This window comes from Podarcis liolepis (assembly GCF_965112155.1).
Source record: "Podarcis liolepis genome assembly, chromosome: 1".
Taxonomy (NCBI): domain Eukaryota; kingdom Metazoa; phylum Chordata; class Lepidosauria; order Squamata; family Lacertidae; genus Podarcis; species Podarcis liolepis.
In genome coordinates, this window is record NC_139554.1 from 33,250,731 (window position 1) to 33,270,407 (window position 19,677).

The window sequence follows — 19,677 nt, forward strand, 5'->3', positions numbered from 1 at the left end:
TGTATAGGGTTTACTCCTTAGCCTTTTCTTGTCCCAAAGATATCCTACAAGGCAGCAGAGGTTTAAGATCAAATATTTTACCCCTTCCTAGATGAACTACCTTTCCCATCTGCCCCCACACTTCCCTCTGCAGCACATGCAGAAACCAACTTCTTGACCATTGGACCCACTATTGGTCTCATTCACTCCATCTGCCAGGTAGTAATAGTAGCAGTAGGTAAACGGTGTTTCCATGTACTCTGGGTTCTGTCACACTTCTGGGTTGTGCCAGAAGCAGAAAGCAGACCCGGAAAGCTGTCTGTGGACAAACACCGGCTCCCTCGGCCTGAAAGCGAGATGAACACCGCAACCCCATAGTTGCCTTTGACTGGACTTAACCGTCCAGCGGTCCTTTACCTTTTACCTAGTAGCAGTAGTAATGATGATGATAATGTTTTAGGTTACAGAGGAAAATTGCAGCAGAAAATTGCACCATATGTTGTCAAGTTAAACACGAGTCCCATTAATTTCAAGGGTCAAACAAGACTTGATGGGGATGGTCATGTGTATTTTTTTACAAGTCTGCCCCATTAATGAAGTGTGGGGTGGTTTGTTTTTTATATGAAAAGGTCTGGTGAATAAAGGACTCTAACACCCCCCTGTACTGTGCTCTAATGCATCAAGGAATTTTCTTTCCAATCCAGCTCACTTCCCCTATCCAAGATAGGCTGGGATTGAATTGCTTTAAGGTAAGATAGGGGAATCAAGGCCTTTGTCTGCCTCCATCATCCCAGGTTTGGCTCTAAATTTGGCTGGCCATTGCCTCTTCTTTCAGTTTTGACAGACTTCGGCATTGCGTCAACAGAGCGTTGGATACAAAGCAATTTTGTGCTAACACTTGTGCTATTTCTTCATCACAAAGCAATGAAAGCAAGGACAGATGGAATAAACCAGGAAAAATAAAATAATAAATATTTGCATGGATTTATAAGTGATTTTTCTTCTCCTTGTCCTTTGTGTTTGCATCTACAAATATTTGTGTAGTTGAGTTTTGCTGGCGTAAAGTTTCCTGAAAGAGAAACTTCTGTGTTGCCTGAGCAAGTATCCTCAGATACCAAGCTGTCAGTTCAGATGCATATGTTTGCCCTCAGTTACCTGGGCTTCATCTTAAGGGGGGGGGACGGGGACGACAAAAACCATATTGTTCAGATAGGCATATACAATCAGTAAATAAAGACTTGCTCAGTCAAAAAAGCAAAAACTTTCAAAGTACAAATACTGTAGATCCCTCCTGTCCATTTTGCAGAAATTCATCAAGCAGAAAACAATTTTACAATTTCCCAAATGTAGTTATCTCCCCATTCTAATTCTGCTATGTTTGAGCAACGTGCATTTGAAAACTGAATCATGCACACGCTTACTGGGTATTGGACAGACACCTTCTTAGATTCAAGAAAAGTCTGTTTTCACATTGAACCCTGTTGGGGAGGGAGAGAATGCTACCATAAGCAGCTGGGTGTTCTGCAAGAAGTTGGAAGAAACTGTTTGTACTTTTACATTTTGCTGCTTATCGTTTTTGGAATATGTTGGCAGCTTTGGAGTGCTCCTCAACCAGTGTACAGGAAAAGCAGGATACAGAGACACACTCATCTCTGATTACCTGTGGCCCACCACAGGAAGGGCCATAGACCAGAAAGAAGAACCGTAGGACCCTAGTAGAAGTGTTCAAGGTCCTGGGTGTAATGCCAAGCATCTCCAGGCAGAGTTGGGAAAGGCCTTGAGAGCTGCTATCAGTTGCTGAGCTAGAGGAACCGATGGTCTGACTCCATATTCCTATGCTGCTGCTGGCATGGCAACTCTGAATGTGATCTGCATCACTTTCAAACATTTTGACTCATACATAGTGTACTGCCATGTGGAAGTATTTTTCCTGCAAACAACATCCTGTGCATATAAAAATAGATTATGAGGATGAAGGGATCCAAATCTGCCTAATCTTCTGCCAGACATGCTAATATTTGGGCTATATCTCAATAGCGGAGCCGCTGCTTTGCATGCAAAAGGTTCCAGGTCCCATCTCGGGCAGGTAGAGGTGGGAAAGACTCTCCTCCCAGAGAGTAGCTCTTAAAAATTGTATGAATGAGAGAGAGCGCATGAAAACAGACATTTGCCATCTGAAGTGATTTCAGATCTACTTATAGCCCAGCAAGAACTATTTTGCTCTTTTTGTAGGTTGGACCATAGGCAAACCATGATGAAAAATATTTTGAGTTGAAGAATCCCATAAGGATTTAAGATTAGAGTGAGCATAGGGACACAATAATGAAGCAACTTTGGCCAGCTCACTTTTAACCAAATTACATTAAGTAAGCACTCCTGGGTTTTGAGAGTTTTTTTGATGTATTGCATTATCTAGCTTTCATAGCTTGCTACTGCCTGCTACTTAAAACAATACTCTAGGTCAAAAGCTTTTGGACTGAACATGACTGAACATGTTCCATAGCAAGAGCCCATTTCTAGCAAAAGACTAATCTCACATTTATTTCTACCGGCTATTCTGTTCCAGTTTATTCTTGTGTCCTAACTTCTGATGTTTTGGCCTTATTAGAGTAGCTGTGTTTCCTACATGTGTTTCTGATCGCTTTCCAGCTGTTGTTTTGTAAGTGCTTTTGCCCTCTTTGATTCTTTGCATTTTTTCTAGTTAAGTAAGCACTGCTGAAATTTATTCTAAAAATGCTCAAGTTCAAGGTAGTTATTACTATCTGGTGCTTCTTTGTTTCTAACCTTACGTGGATTCACAATGGTGACCAATTTTGGTGGTCTTGTTAAATAGCGTATATTGTATGTAGCTAGGACAATTCATAAGCCCTGTGCCAAGTCTGAAGTGTATTATTCATTTATTCATTCATTCTTTTATACATACTGTTATTGGTCCTTATTGAGTGCCATTATAAGATTCTCTAGTTGGCTGTCTGTTTTTAGCATTCAGAATATGTTTTCTTATAAAATCTTTTGTTTCACCATGGGACTTTATCTGGCTTAGGGTCATTTCAATGTGGATGTCTTCCAAGGTGCCATCATTTGCTTGCTGTTTTGCTTCCACTTAGAATCGCTTAGAAATTAATATGGGCGTGTTGACTAATAATTCCAACTCAGTAACCTGTTCCAAGTTAACTCTTGCCCCCAGATTGAAGAATGCTGTTGAAATGCAAGCTAAACATATGATTTATTTTAACGAGTTTCTAGTTATCTACGGAGATAACACCAAAGGTCTGGGTGTTGATTTTGGCCAATATTTTCTTAGGCCACCCTGCAGATCGGCTCCACCAAGACTCTGTTGAACAGGTGGCAGAGCATGCTAGGCACAAGAAAAGTTTGTTTTGCCACCATTGTTTAGCTGCATTGTCTTACTGAGGTATTGTGTGTTGAGATGAACAAAAGACTCCTCTATCAGAGTAGTAGCAAAGTAGGTGTCGGCGGAGCAGGGCGGGGGACTTGTATATTACAAAGCTGCTTCGGGCATGGAGCCCCTTTTGAGATTCCTGGCAGTGTTTTGCAGGGTAGTGTTTCACTCCATAGGCATGCATAGCAACCAATCACATATATGGGGAAAAGGAGGGGGTGTCATTTGAAAGACACAAGCAGAGTGGAGGCTAAGTGTTTTTCCTGCAGCTGATCCCTGACACTAAGAAGCAAGGCTTCTCTTATATTTACTGTGCAGTCATTGGATTTCTATTGGTCACACTAAAGTATTCTGTAATGTCAGAAGCTGCTTTTTTATATACAGATGGTTTCACAAAGCCATAGGTGTGACTGTGCTAGCATGTTGATCATCACATCTTAGTGGGACACGGGTGGCACTGTGGTCTAAACCACTGAGCCTCTTCAGCTTGCTGATTGGAAAGTCGGCGGTTCGAATCCCTGCAACAGACTGAGCTCCCGTTGCTCTGTCCCAGCTCCTGCCAACCTAGCAGCTCAAAAGCACACCGGTGCAAGTAGATAAATAGGCACCACTGTGGTGTTTCCATGCACTCTGGTTTCCATCACAGTGTTCCATTGTACCAGAAGCGGTTTAGTCATGCTGGCCACATGACCCGGAAAGCTGTCTGTGGACAAACGCCGGTTCCCTCAGCCTGAAAAGTGAGATGAGCGCCGCAACCCCAGAGTCGCCTTTGACTGGACTTAACCATTCAGGGGTCCTTTACCTTACCTTTTTTTAATTGCACCTTGCTCTTTCAACAGCCCACCCAAACCATGGTCAGCTCCAGGCAGGTTTGAGGGGACCTTGCCAAAGTGCTCTTTAGTGGTCCTGCTCCTATCTGGTTGAGTCCTAGTGGGAAGCAGCAGGCAGCAGCAGTGCTTTGAATCAGCACTGAATGTCACTGTTTAAATTTTCTGCAGTGCCCCTAATGCATTTCTCCAGGACATTATGTGAAAATAAACTGGTCCACCACTGATAGGTGATTCAATGGACAGATTTATTTATTTTTAATGTGGGGAGGCAGGACATACATCAGTGGTGGGCCCTGCTGGTGGTGTTTGGGCCCTTTCAACTACCCCATAATGCGACATACTGATGAAAACCACCCACTTCTTCCTTCATATATTTGCTGTGGTGATGTGAGCTTCTGCAATCTATTGATGGATGGATGCAATAGCTGGTCAAATTAAGAAAGACATAAACCACATGGACAGGCTTAATCCTTTTTGTGAAATTCAATCATCCATCAGTTTAGGACAGTACCTGATATAGCTAAGTAGATAGCACAGTTTCCAATTATTACATGTAGAGTCCCCCCAACCCAAAATGGCAAATAGTCATAAGCGCCATGTGTAGGATAAGAAGATGCATGTGAATTCCTGAGCATGTCTCCATAATAAATTCACCCCCACCACCACTTTCTCACCTCATGGAGCAGATACAGTTTTATCTGAGGTTTTTTTTAAAAAAGCTCAGCATACAATCCTGTTTTAGACAGGCCTAATATTTGGTGTTCTCTCACTATATCTGTATGGACTACATTTTGATAATTTTATCAATTCCTTAATTTGAAATATTTTTAGTTCACCCTTCATCAAGCATTCCCAGACTGAGGACTAGAGGAATTTAAGGGTAGGAGCAACCGAGGAATAGAGATTCTTTAATATATAGTGTGTTTTCCTTTGCTCTCTTAACGTGTTCTGTATTATATTTTATTTATGTATTTTATCTTGTTTTTGTAAAACACCCTGGAATCTCTGCAAAAAGGGTGACATGTTTTAAATAAATAAACACACCTCGTAAAGTTACTGGCTGGAAGTACAGGGCTTCTAAGTTTGCATTTATGCTGCTTTCCACAACTGGTTAACCTTTCTGTATCACCATGTCCCCAGCAGCCAGAGGAGTGCCCCTGGTAATTTGTCAAGACTAAAAAGCCGGAGGGTTTCCTTCTGTAATCCACACTGGCAATTACGCCTTTGGAAAGCGCATGCCAGCACAGCGTGTTTGCTTGCCCTGGTACAGTATCTCTGCTGAGAGAGAAAGGGAAATGTTTTCTTACAGTGGAAAAAGCTGCTGTTGATTAACTCTGGTCTCAGGCTGAAGTTGCAGGCTTCATTGTGGAAACTGCACAGTTGTTTCATTTGCCCCCCCCCTTGCAAAAAATAAATAAAATTAAAATGTTTTGTTTCATGGTGTAGCCGCACATCTATTCTTTCTGCTACGTACATGGTGAATGCAACTTCCGCATGGGGGGGGGATCATTATTGGCTTCCGGATAAGTTACTTCCCCCGTTTTCTGCCTTGAGGATTAATCTACAGAAAAAGCAGAGGACATAAGTAGCAGGTGCTCTCTAGAATGAGTTCCTGTGGAAACTGGCCAAATTTCCATTCAGAAATCTAACCCCAATGCTCCTGGCAGTATATTTAGTCTGAATGCAATACTTAGGGAGCTGCCTATGGGGGGAATAATGTGCCTTTTCCAGGCAAGGGTATACAATTACTAAAGGGCTGTGGGGAAATTGGGTCCTCCCTTAAAGAGTGAGTATTGTGGTGAGACCTGGACAACCGACACCCTGTGTTGTGGGTGGGTACAATTGGTCAGCCACAACACCCAATTGGTAGGTCCCTTGAAGCTGGGTACACTCTGGCCAATGGGACGCAGTCTAAATGGTTCGAGGAACCTATTTATGCCCATGCACGTGACCCAGAGCTTCCTCTTTCGGCACATGCATTCGGAACACCCGCCAACCTCTCCCTACTTTTAAGGCTTGTTTGCTTGACCTTGCTATGCCGTTGTGTGTCGTCTGTTGTTGGGACAGGGGCACAGCAGGAATTTCCCCCTCTTGGCTGATTGGCTGTTGCCATTTGGGTTTCGCCTGCCGTGTAGCAAATCGTCACAACTTGTAAGGTTGCGGATAGGCTCTGGTTCAGGTGACAGGGATGGGAGAATGCTCTCGACATCCCTATGTGAAGGGTATTCTGTTAAAGGAATCCAGGGACCCAATCGTTTGGTCAACTCATGTGAGGAGGTTGTGTCCGTGCCTGAGTCCAGGAGGAAATTTGGGTGGCAGTGTTAGTCCGTGCCTGGCTTTCTGCTTATTCAGGTGTTCACCCTTGGCTGACCTATGCTGGTGCCCTGGGTCAGCGCTACCTGCATGGCAGAGAGCTAGTCGAACCAGAGCCTATGCAACCAGTCACCTTCTGTGATCAATAAAGTTGTGGCCTAGATTCTGCCAGAAACAAAAACAAAAAAATGAGTCAAGTGTGAATTTATTTAGGGGGGAGGTTTCTGGGTCTGAACACACAAAAGAATGGCTTTTTTCATTGTTGAATAAGACACTCATATTATGTTATTCTATTTAATCAGAGATGTAGGCTGTGTAGGGATATAAGGGGGCAGGTAAGGCATTGTTTTAATTAGGATGACCCTCCAAGGAGCCTTTCGCCTGGTCACCTGACTACATATCCTTTGGATTTCTATTTAATCTTCCTGAGCTTCCTCTGCCTACCTGCCTATCTGCTCTCCTTCCACTCTGCCAGTGAGCAGTGGCAAGGAGATAACTGACTGTGCTGCTTTGTGCATCCAGACTTGTCTATGGCATCCTCTTCCAGGGCGCTTCTATCCATGAGAGCCAAGGACCACCATTGGTCCAGAAACAGAGAAGGTTCAGTAATATTAACGCTTGTTAATATGATGCTCTTTGGGTGGGGAAAGTGGGGGATGTTCTCCACCTCCAGTAAATATGATATGTCTCCATTAATGATCCCTTCAGGTATACTTCATGCAGTTTTTATTTGTCCATGTGAATGCAACAACTCACTTGTGCAGCAGAGCAAATGTAGCCACGTGGGAACATAGGAAGCTGCCTTATAGAAAGCCAGACGGCTCAATATTATCAATGCTATCGACACTGACTGACAGCAGCTCCCCAGGATTTCAACTAGGGGTCTCTCCTAACCCTGCCTGGACATACCAGGAATTAAACCTGAGACCTTCTGCATGCAAAGCCTGCATATGACTACTGTGTTGTTGTTTTTCAAAAACCCGTACATTAGGAAATCATAAAAGATATCTGGCAGGAGAAGAGATAGTGGATTATATTTACAAGAAAAATCTATTTTTATTTGTTTTAAATGGAAATTGGGGTTTGGAAGTGAGCAGATGTTGGCACTTGAGGAGGAGGAGGAGGAGGAGGAGGAGGAGGAGAAGAAGAAGAAGAAGAAGAAGAAGAAGAAGAAGAAGAAGAAGAAGAAAGGGTCTGAATACAAAGGAACAGATTCCCCCCCCCCATGTATACATTTTTAAAAGGGGTATTTAAAACGAGCAGCTGGGAAAGGTTAAATGGGATGAAGTTGGAGACATCCATGGAGCACATAAGATATTTCAAAACAATTTAACAGAGTGACTTGGGTGGGTTATTAACAGATGTTAATGATTTGTCGGTGGTATAAAACATTAAATCGCAATCGGGGTAGACTGTGGTCATGCCTAGTTTCTTACCCAGGGACAAAAATTCAGGGTTAGACCACTGTCATGCCTGATTTCTAACCAGCAATGGAACATGTCTGAATTAAGTAACCAAGGAACCACTTTGTTTTAAAGATAAAACAAAGCCCCCCTATATTTAACTCTTTCCCCCTCCATGCAACTAAGCTAATGTGAGATAATTCATGGGTACAGCCTCTGCTTAGCATATTTCTGAAGAAGAGGGATGCCCTATCTCTTTACAAGCCGGTTTGTGTGTGTGTGTTTTTCAGTTCACTGGTGATTTAAAATTTTCTAGTACGAAAGGAGAGCGCCGCAAATGCTTGAACGGCTGTACAACTGTAGCATTGCCAATAATTCTCATAAAAGTTGGACATTAGTGCTGTATTTAAATAAGGCCCTAAAAATAACTGTATTCAGCTAATGGTTGCCAAATAAATCCTGTAAATAAATAAAAAGTGAGATAATATCTTGCTTTATTAGCTTTCTGTGTGTTTTCGCCAACAGATGTAGCACTGTGTATTCTAGGCCTAGAGGGGCTTTTGAAGAAACAAGAATCTTCTGAGTGAGCAGCTTGAGTAAAAAAAATACTATCTTCAGTGTGTTCTTGGCAAGCGAGAGTTCAATTTTTATTATTCATTTCTCAAGAGGATGCAAAAATATGTCTAAAGAAGCAGCAACAATGTTTTAACCCTCTATAATTATACAGCGAAGTGGCGGACAATGAGAGTACGGCAAGATAAGCTGTGCTTGCACACAGAACAGAGCGATTCTTGAACTATTTTTAATTAGCCTTTTTGACGTGTATCATTTTAGAGACGAATGCACAGGCCTATTGCTCAATCAGTACCAGGGATTAGGACAAGAAGGAAGGGGACTCTTCACTGATGGGGAGAGGTACAGAGGCCCCCACTGCACCCACCAGGGTGAGAAGTTGCTGTTGGTGATTCCCCCACCAGTGGTAGCCTAAGATGGGGCACTTCAGGGTGGATGTGGGATAGCCGTGGTTTGGAGTTGTCCCAACAAAAAAAGGAGGGAAATGACTCCGACTTCCAAGTGTCTCGATTTTCCAGGGACAGTCCTGGAATTATGAAAGGCACCTTGTCTTCTGATTTGATCCCGGAATGTCCCTATTTTACCTGCCAGTGGGGACTTGGGGCAGTGCCAGATTTACGTTTAAGCTGAACAAGCTATAGTTTAGGGCCTCACTCTCTTGGGGCCCCCAAAAAATTTAAAGGAAAAAGCCCCTGGATGTACATTTCCAAAATAAAAAACAAAAAGCAAATAAAACCTATATACAGCAACAGTGTTTCGTGTTGTGTAGGCTCCTACGATGTAAGTAATGGGCCCTGCCTGCTAGCCTGCTCCCTAAAATATCACTGGTTTGCTCATTTCTATATCAATTACTTTGATAAAATACATATTTTGTTATGTGCAAATAGCTTTAGATACCTATTGGGTCCATAAATTACCAAATAGCATATATTCAACACAAAAAACAGCGAGAATTTGTCGTTGACAAAGGACAGTTGGACATAGAAAGGGCCCCATTACCTTCAGTAGCTTAGGGCCTCATCAAACCTAAATCCGACCCTGACTTGGGGTAAACTTGGGAAGAGGATACCTGGCTTGCCCTTGACTTTCTCATCATGGCAGCGATAGGAGTAGCATCAGGCAGGGACAATTGCTTCTTTATCCCTTGCTATCAGCTCCAACGCTTGTGTATTCAAGAGGAAGCTCATTTCAAGGACACCCGTATAGCATATACAAGTAGGTTGCGCCAGTTATATGATATAGGACCCGAGCTATTCAGGACTTTCTATGTCAGAGCAATTATCATGACTGCTTTAATCCCCCACAAGGGTTTATGAACAGTTTCCCTCTATGCCCAAGCCAAGGAAACTTGGCCTTCTGTCTTAAACCCCACAAAGCAAAGTGTTAAGCGACAGATGGCTTGGTGTGACAGATAAGTGTGAAGTCTCACATTAGCAAATATCTAACATCCCAAAGAAGGATCATCAAAGTCCCCTGGCAATCCAGCCTCTCCTACCACTTACTTGGCTACTAAGTTAGGTAACAATTGCAGTTATCAATTATCGCAGGTTTCCCCATTGGATACAAGATACAGTGCGGGCATTAAATAGGGAGCCTAGCACCCAGAGAGAGTCAGCAGGAATTTATTAATTTTTACTTTCAGCATTTACACTATATACTGCTCAATAACAAAAGTTCTCCGGGCAGTTTACAATCAGAATGGAAAAACAGGAAGGGAGGAGAATGGAATGGAGTACTCAAAAACAGGGCAGGATTCTAGCCAGTCGGCCATGAACAAGATTGCAAGGCTCACCTGTTTTGTCTTCAGCAGATTTGTGGTTTGTTTATTTCAAGCCTTTGGGGTCCTTTAGGAGAAAGGGTGGGATACAAATTTAAGAAATAAAATAAGTAATAAACCCAATAAATAATTTTCTTTCCATTTTCTTTTTAATGTAGAGTTCTTTTAAACTGGAGTGTGGTGGAAAACAGGGCCATTCTGAATGTTTGCCCATTTTATTTTTCTGACTTAAAATGGGTAAATGGTTCCTGAAAAATTATGAAATTATGTAAATAAGCATCTTCAACACACAAGCCCAATTCCTGCTTGCTGTCATCAATTTTCTTTTGTTTTCAGAGAAATGCCCTCCTTCAAATTGCCAAAATCTGGGGAGTTTTTCACCACAGCCAGAAGCTTTCAAAACAAAAACCCCCTCCACTTTGATTCTATAATTTGCATTATGATTTGAGGTATATGAATATGATCATATCTAATTTTGTAGAGGACCTCTAAAGATTCCACACCTCAGTGTGGTTTTTTTGTGTTGTGGTTGCTTATTACCTTGACAAATTATATTATTAAGATACCATGTGTTTCACTTATTTATTGATTCATATTAATTCAGTTTATTTTGTCTGTTATAAGTGCTTTCTGTTACAGATAATCAATTTTCTAATGCTTTTTCTCCTGTATGTGGAATGGATTGTTATATTTTAGGTGTGATTTTAATTGCACTTCATGTTGCTTTTGCATTGCACTTATAAATATAATGTAAAAAAATATTGTATTGACATTTTAATATGCTGTCACTTTAAGATACCGCATGAAGTGTGAACAGAGCACAGGCACTTTAGGCAGGTGGGTCTAATTGCTAGTTTGTTTCTTAGAAATTGCCGTCATGTAATGTTTGATGAAACATGCACAGATCCTGGGAAGGTGTTTGGATGCTGAAACATGCTAACCAGGTTTTCTTTGCCTTCTGGTAAAAACAAATTGGACTTCGTAATTGATTTTTTTGTAAGTAAAGCTTTTATGTTTGCTTTGAGTTCAGACTCCATCTTTTTCTTGTTATATTTTGTCCCTTAGGAGTGTTTGCACCATAGGTATCTAGAAAAGCAAGCTTAGTATAAATTCGTTTATCTCATCAAATAGCTGTGTTTCTATTACTTTCAGATTTTAGCAAAGCCTGTTGCTACAAAAATAATGGTAGGAAGGGAGAAAGGTAATTTTATTTAAACTCCAGCACTTCACTCCCCCCCCCAGCCCACTTACCTGATTGTATCTGGGTTTAATTCACAGAATCTTTAGTGTTTTGTTTTTTTAATGCCTTAAAAAGGGCTTTATTGGGGAAATCATTTTTTGGTTCTTGTTAAACTTTATTTTACAACTATTTACTAGGAAAGAAATATGAGCAACAACGTGTCCTATTGAAATAACAAATAAGGCCATTGCATCCTTTTTATAATGACATTTATTTAGATTCTCAAAAGGGAAAACCTCCCCCCAAAAAACACATTAGTAGTTCAACATTGTTGCTTTTGGGAAAACCTTAGGTTTATTACATAGAAAATAATCAGTATCTAAGGTTCTTGAAAGCATATAAACTTACCCATTTTTAAAGTTGCCCATTTCACATGCACTCCAGTCAGCATGAAAAAAACACATTAAAAATTGGAGCACATTTTGAAATTAGATCATTATTAATTCCCTTTAATATACACCCTAGGCATATCAAAACCATAAAATACAACATAAAAATAAAATCTAGACCCAACCACTGAATTCATTGGGACTTACTCCTGGGTAAGTGTGCACTGGATTGCAGCCTTTGAGTGATTGCATAAAATGATGGAAGTCAACTTAATAGTTCAGCCTTGGTAAAAGGAAGAGAACCCTGATCAATTTGCAAAGAATTGCCTCCAGCTGTGTTGGTTTCCGTCTATTACTTAAACAGAAGCTGATCACAGTTTGTTCTCCTTTTACGTATTTACTTTTTCTGGAATTCAGAGAAGAAAGGCCTGGTGGTAGGTTCAGACTCACATACAACAACGTGACACTTGACAGCCTTTCCTATTAGTTGGTACTCATGATTCAGAGGCAGCATAAATACTCTTAAGTGCTATTTGCTGGGGATTGGCAATATCTATGACAGAGGACTGTTGCTTTTGTGCCCTGGTTTGATCTGGCTGGCTACTGGGGAATTAAATGGACTTTTGTTCAGCAAGGATCCTCATATGAAGTTATGTTCTGTTAATTTAGGAAATACACATGGTTCCTTGACACTTTAAAGAACATACAGTATGTGGGGTAGGGCGGTTCATTAATAACATTTTTAAAAAATAAATAAATAAATCCTGCTCCAAAGGTCTTATCTTACTACACTAGGGATTATATAGCTATATCTGAGATTTTATGCCTATCAGTTCATATCTTGACCATCCTCCATGAAAATAGCTGTTTACTTGGCCGTTTTCCTATGTTGTGAAGGCTGAAATTTCACTTCAGTGGAGCAGGGTCAAGATATTAACTGATTTTCAAAAAAAAGTTTTTTATGACCCGTCCTAATGTGGGGGTTTCATGGACAAGGCTTGCCCTCACTGCCAACATATAGGCCAACATATACATTAAGTCCAGGTTATGATGAAGTGCTACACACATACTGTTATATGCCTGCTAAGCTCCTCCATGTGTGGATCAGAATACAATCAGAGCTTCATTATGTTCTGGCCACAGGGGTGCCAACTTGAATAAAATATTGGGGTGGCCCAAGTATGCCCTGTCCTGCATAATCAATCACATGATGCGGTGCACAGACAGTATTTGAAGGGCAATGCCCATCAGCTTTGGGGTGGGCTGGCCACCTCAAATATTTTATGGAGGAGCGAAGGGACCTCAGCCTCTAGGAACTGGCTATTATGGCTGGCCAGATGTGTGGGTGGTGAGGGGTGGGGCAACTGTGGAAGTAGACAATGAGGGGTAGGGCTAGTCTGTTTGGCCCTGTAGCCTACCTGTTCGTTCAATGTTCTTTCAGTGCTGGGGAGGGTGTTTGAACCCCTCTTTTGCCTCTCCTAGACCTAATGGGAGAAACAATGTTTCTTTTTTTCTTGTATGTATGCGGGTACAGCCGACAACCATTTCGCGTGGGGTTCCATGCCTGGCCCCTGCGCCCGTTGGCAAAACGTGTACAGTGGTACCTCGGGTTACATACGCTTCAGGTTACATACGCTTCAGGTTACAGACTCCGTTAACCCAGAAATATTGTTTCAGGTTAAGAACTTTGCTTCAGGATGAGAACAGAAATTGTGCTCCAACGGCGCGGCAGCAGCAGGAGGCCCCATTAGCTAAAGTGGTGCTTCAGGTTAAGAACAGTTTCAGGTTAAGGATAGACCTCTGGAACGAATTAAGTACTTAGCCCGAGGTACCACTGTATAAGCACCCCCTGTCCCTGTTACATCCCACCCTGTTGCATCCTTCTTACGACAATTTCAGTCACTTCCTGGTCTGGTCACAAGTCTTTCAGACATGTATTCATCAGCCGTCACCTGTATCCTTGTTACAAAATTGTACACACATAAATAATAAAAGATGACATGACTAACAAAAATTGGGTGGGGTAAAATACTAAACACATTATTTTACAGTACACAATAATGGGGTGATTACAGTAAACCAGTAAAATGACTTCAATAAATCAGCTTGGAAAACACAAGTGTAATTGGAGGGAGGTAATTAGTGGGGTCTGCTTATCTCTGTCACATTGCTGTGCTATTTCTGTGGGCCCTGCCATTAGAAAAACTGAAATAGCAACCGCAGGGTGGCATGAGCAGCATCCCCCTTCCTCCTTCGCCATTCTTCCTGAAGCCCTTCAACTTGGATAGGGTGGAGTGCATAAATCCACAGGGCAGGAATGGGGGCTGTGGCCCTTTCGGATATTGCTGGAGTCCAGTTCTCATCATGCCCGGACAGGCGTCAGGGATGATGGCAGTTGTGGTACATCAGCATCTGGAGGGCCAGAGGTGACCCTTTGTCCTAGGATATGCTGACGCGGGTGGCACTGTGGGAAAACCACAGAGCCTAGGACTTGCCGATCAGAAGGTCGGCGGTTTGAATCCCCGTGACATGGTGAGTTCCTGTTGCTCGGTCCCTGCTCCTGCCAACTTAGCAGTTCGAAAGCACCTCAAAGTGCAAGTAGATAAATGTTAGGATATTTCCGTTCCACCTTAAAAGGGAGCAGGCTTTGTGAGTCAGAGTCTGCGCATGTCCTGTTCACAGGATGTTTATGTTTCCTATTGCTTTCGTTCTCTCTTTGTCGAAGACACTGACGCAGAACAGTCATGTCTTTCTTTGTTCTGATCAACGCTGAATAAAAGCTTGTAAATAATGCTCTCCTGGGTGCGACTTTTGCTGTGCATTATCTGCTGATAAGAGTGTGCATGAGCCCTGGAATGTGGCAAGGTATTTCCAGGAAACTCGTGTCGCTAATAGCTCATACTGCGTGACTACCAGAGGTCGATGGATCATCCGGCAGCCGGCTTGGGGGCCATGATGGACTTTATCTCCCTGGCAGTATCCCAACAACAAATAGGTACCGCTCAGGTGGGATGGTAAACGGCGTTTCCGTGTGCTGCTCTGGTTCGCCAGAAGCAGCTTAGTCATGCTGGCCACATGACACGGAAGCTGTACGCCGGCTCCCTCGGCCAATAAAGCGAGATGAGCGCCGCAACCCCAGAGTCATCCGTGACTGGACCTAACAGTCAGGGGTCCCTTTACCTTTACAGAGGCAATGTGCACCTTGACTTAGCCATGGGTTGGAAATACGTAGCACCATTTGCTCCTCTGTCTCAGGCAGCAAAGTGTCTCAGGCAGCTTATAAAAAGGGGGGGGGGAGGCTTGTCTCTAAAAGGCGCTGTATTTACAGCTCTTCATGGGTCCTCTCTCTCCAGAGTAAAGCATTGTGAAGGAAGGAAAAAGTTGGGGACTAGGCGTTTTAAAATGGGAAAGTGACAACCCATTGATTCACGCCATTGACCTTGAGGATGTGCAAAAGACAGTCTTCACCAGCTTGCCTTCCAAAATGGGATCAGGGGTTGGCCACATCTGAAGCAATTGAAACCTCCCAACAAAAACCACAGTGATGCCTCCTGCCTGCAATGCATCGTCAAAACAAAAGGAAGTGTCCTTTTTTTAATGCTTGGCAAGCAAGATGCAATTGAAAAGGTTGCAAGAGTTTTTGCGTTTCAGCCTTAAAACAAAGGAACCCTCCATTGCTGTTGGAGTTCTGAGTGCAAACAGGCAGACACCTCCGCCAGACCGCTTTAGAGACATATTAGCTAAACCACCAAATTACTGTCCTTGTCGAGCTGTAAACAGCTATAAATCTTGGTTTTAAAAAAATAAACCAGAAAAATGTAGCACATTAAAATTGAATTAGACAATGCACACCACCCATAAACTATATAATAAACAGATCTTGGCCTTGTAGTACAGTTATGATTTCTGACAACTCACTAGAGAAGAACTCATGGGCATTCTGAATGACCTGCTACATAAATCGCTGACTAGTCATTTACACTGAGCGCATGAACCTCATTTTCTGAAATCCTGGTGAATGATTTTACAATCGATAGCATCTTTACTTCCTAATAATTTAAGCTAACAAGCAATGGTGAAGCAATGGATACAGTGTATTAAAATATGGGACTCTTGAGGGAAGGTTCCTTTTGAGACATTTTGTGCTTGGGTACAAATAATACAAAAATTAAATACTTGAGTGGCTTGGCAAATGTAGCCCATGTCTACTTGTATTATTAATTTAGTTATTATATATGGCTATTAATCACCTATTAGCCTAGTTATCTAGCTACCTACAACAATTTTTGAACACCAAAAACCCCCCACAAATCAAGTAACAAAATAAAATCTCACTTAAAATGCAACATAAATATAACAAAATTAATTAAATAAATATTCCCTTAGGGATAAAAATAGAGTGCTCAAATGCTGAGTAAAGGCTAAGATAGTAATCAATGTCAACTTTACGACAAAAATTAGATATGTACTATTAAAGTTGTTTAAAGTTCTTAAGAGGGCTGAGTAAACAAAAATGTCTCTGGGGCAGAAACTACATTACTGTAGTTCCCAGGTGGACTTCTCTGGGGAGAGTCTTCCGCAGCCAAGAGGCCACTTTCTCCTTGCTGTCTTCCATACTGAGGCATTCCTAAAAGAACCTCAGTTGATGATCTTAATGCGCAGGTAGGATGTGTTGCTTCAGGTACTGAAATGTCAAGCTGTGAAGGTTTTTAGCTTTTGTGCTTGGGCAATGAATGTTCAGCTGAGCCATGCTTGCCTATATTATTATTCCTCCATAACACACATATGCCTAGCAATTGGGTGCTGTGCTTATAGCTCACACAGGTTTGGCTTCAGCTGGATGTTCTGCTTGTGTGGAAATCCTCAGGGGGGAAAACCTGGCCCTTAGTTTTAACTACTGTTTACAAACCAACAAAAACAACATTCCTTAGCAATCCTGTTGAGAACTCCCCCCCCCCCAACTGGCCAAATGGGCAGGATAATTTCATCATGCTGTACAAAATGTGATAAGCTCCATGGAGGAACCTCGCTTTGCCTCAGTATGCAAGTACCAATATTTGATTTGTTTTCATGTTGCAGTTCTGTGGTTTTACACAAAAGCAAATTCCATTGAGTTCAGTGGGTCCGCTACAGATTGGTACAGCAATCAGGCCTGGATCAAGACCAGTGCCTTCATGTGGCAGCAGTGAGACCAGCATGGGATTCAGCCAGCTCAGCCCTATTCCATCCTCGAAACGTCACATTTTGAGACCTAAGACATCCCATTCATGGCACTTCGGCTCATTCACATGTTTGGCAGTTGTCAGGGGGTCTGCTCAGCAGGAATGCTGGATCAAACCCTGCCCCCACCCCAGCATATGAGGGATCTGTATTACTCTATTAATGTATTTACAGTTACGGTTTACTAAAGACATGTACAGTGGTACCTCGGGTTACATACGCTTCAGGTTACATACGCTTCAGGTTACAGGCTCCGCTAACCCAGAAATAGTACCTCGGGTTAAGAATTTTGCTTCAGGGTGAGAACAGAAATTGTGCTCCGGCGGTGCGGCAGAAGTGGGAGGCCCCATTAGCTAAAGTGGTGCTTCAGGTTAAGAACAGTTTCAGGTTAAGAGCAGACATCTGGAACGAATTAAGTACATAACCAGAGGTACCATCGTATGTGATTTAGCTGCTCGGAATTCCATTTACTCTTGAAGCCCGGGACAAACACCCAGCTACAATATAACAGCACTGGGCATCATAAAACCTTTGTAATTGTTGGGTTTTGTCTTCCCCTTCAGAAAACAGGGTGACTGTGTTCACATTTCTGTTTACTCTGCTTCCAGTGAGCTGCCAATGCTGGCTGGAGAAACAGTGTCTATATGACATTAGCCACAGTCTAAATTAATCCTTTGTCTACCTTGCTGTTTCTTGTACACCTGAAGGAGCGTCTCAACCCCCATTGTTCTGCCCGGACACTGAGGTCCAGCGCTGAGGGCCTTCTGGCGGTTCCCTCACTGTGAGAAGTTGAGGTTACAGGGAACCAGGTAGAGGGCCTTCTCGGTAGTGGCGCCCGCCCTGTTGAATGCCCTCCCATCAGATGTCAAGGCAATAAGCAACTATCTTACTTTTAAAAGACACTTGAAGGCAGCCCTGTTTAGGGAAGTTTTTAATGTTTAATGCTGTATTGTGTTTTTAATATTCGGCTGGGAGCTGAATATTCTTCTTCTTCTTCTTCTTCTTATGAAATACTGCATTTTGTTACTTCCCCCACTCCAGCTTGAATCTAAACTGAGAAAAAGAACAAGTGTGTTGCATTGTAAGTCAGTAATGCGTTCACAGTCAGAGACTTTATTTAGCAATACTAATAATATAGGCAACAGGAAGAAGTATCACTTTATTTGTAGTGAAATGGCAAAGAGGACAATGGAATTATCTGGGTTTGTATCCTCTGTTGACAATAATCCTAGTAATTTTCTAAGCAGAGTTAATTCTGGCATGTAGTATTTTGGCTAGGAGCCTAGAGGAATGTACCTCTTTTTATACTTCAATTGTCTTCTTATTTTGCCATAAGCTCCCCTCCCTAGTATTTCTTTTGACTATTTTTTCCAAGAAAGGGTAACCAGATCTTTTATTCCACACAAAAAGAATACATGAACTTACTATGTGCACTATACTTAAAAAATGTTTAAAATTACCAAGTGGAAAATGGGCAAATATGCATTTGTAAGCTAATTTTCAATTATTGGTTTAAGAAATATCTGCAAAGTTTGTTTTGTTTTTCAAATTATAAAAGGGTGGTTTTTAAAATACACCACTCCCTGCCATGCAAACATACATTTTCCTTTTTGGGTACACTCAAATAGATTCAAAGTGTGAGTGGGTCTTAAAATGACTACTTGTCATATGATGATATGATGATGATATGATATCATAAACTTAAATGGTGCTGAAAGAATGTTTTTGACAGATAGGCAATCTGCTTAACAAAAGTATCCATTTTAAGGTACCTTTGCAACCAGTGTAAATTTGGAAGGTGCCTTTTAAAAATTCAGTCCTCTCGGCTGGGGAAAAGAGAAAGATGTTTCACGGGGAAACAATTTTTTGTTTGGTCATCCTTTAGTGCCATGATTCAAGTGACCAGGCATTTGCTAAAGTTTATTATGTCTGAGCTGCAGGAACGTTTATGTGGATTAAGAAGGCATAGCTTGCAGCCCAGATTCTCAAATGGTGTTGCAGCTTTTCATTAACCTAGAAACCTCCTATTTACATGGTTCACAGCCTGGTCTCAGCTCACTTGGAGGTAACAAAGGGTGTCAGGGACAAGAGTACTGCAGGGGGTTTGATCCTCTAGGGCTGCCATCTGACTTTCATCAGGTCAACTGTTTTAACTCCTGCCTCATTAGGCAAAATAAAATGGAGATTATGGTGTGCAGAAGGATCAGATTACCTGAAGCTGGCTCTGCCTCCTGACACTTGCCATTGACTCTGTATTTGGACAAGGCCTTGCTCACTGTGTTTTCCTTCCAGCAGGGCAGCGGGCTTTAAATTATGTTGAAGACAAGATCATTTGTAATGGATCCCCTTTGACATTGCAGAGGTTAGGTGTGAAGAGAGTATCGTAATAGGCGAAGACACATCAGTCTGAGAGGTAGTTTACCTACTGGAGAGATGTCATTGTCTGGCATGGGTTTAATACTGATATGTGCCATACTTCATATCAAGTGATGGCTGTCTCTTCACTTTCAAAGAAGGCAGTAAATTATTTTAAAATAGCATTTGTCTAAGTGAATTTATTATTGACCTGATACAAAAGACAACAGCACTGATTCAGATGATCTTTTGTCA

General features: G+C 42.0%; 1 protein-coding gene across 4 annotated transcripts in view; it reads left to right on the forward strand.

Annotated features, from left to right (window-relative positions):
* SLC25A21 (solute carrier family 25 member 21) overlaps nucleotides 1-19,677 on the forward strand; it is a 274,218-nt gene that overhangs the window by 147,005 nt on the left and 107,536 nt on the right. The window lies entirely within an intron of this gene.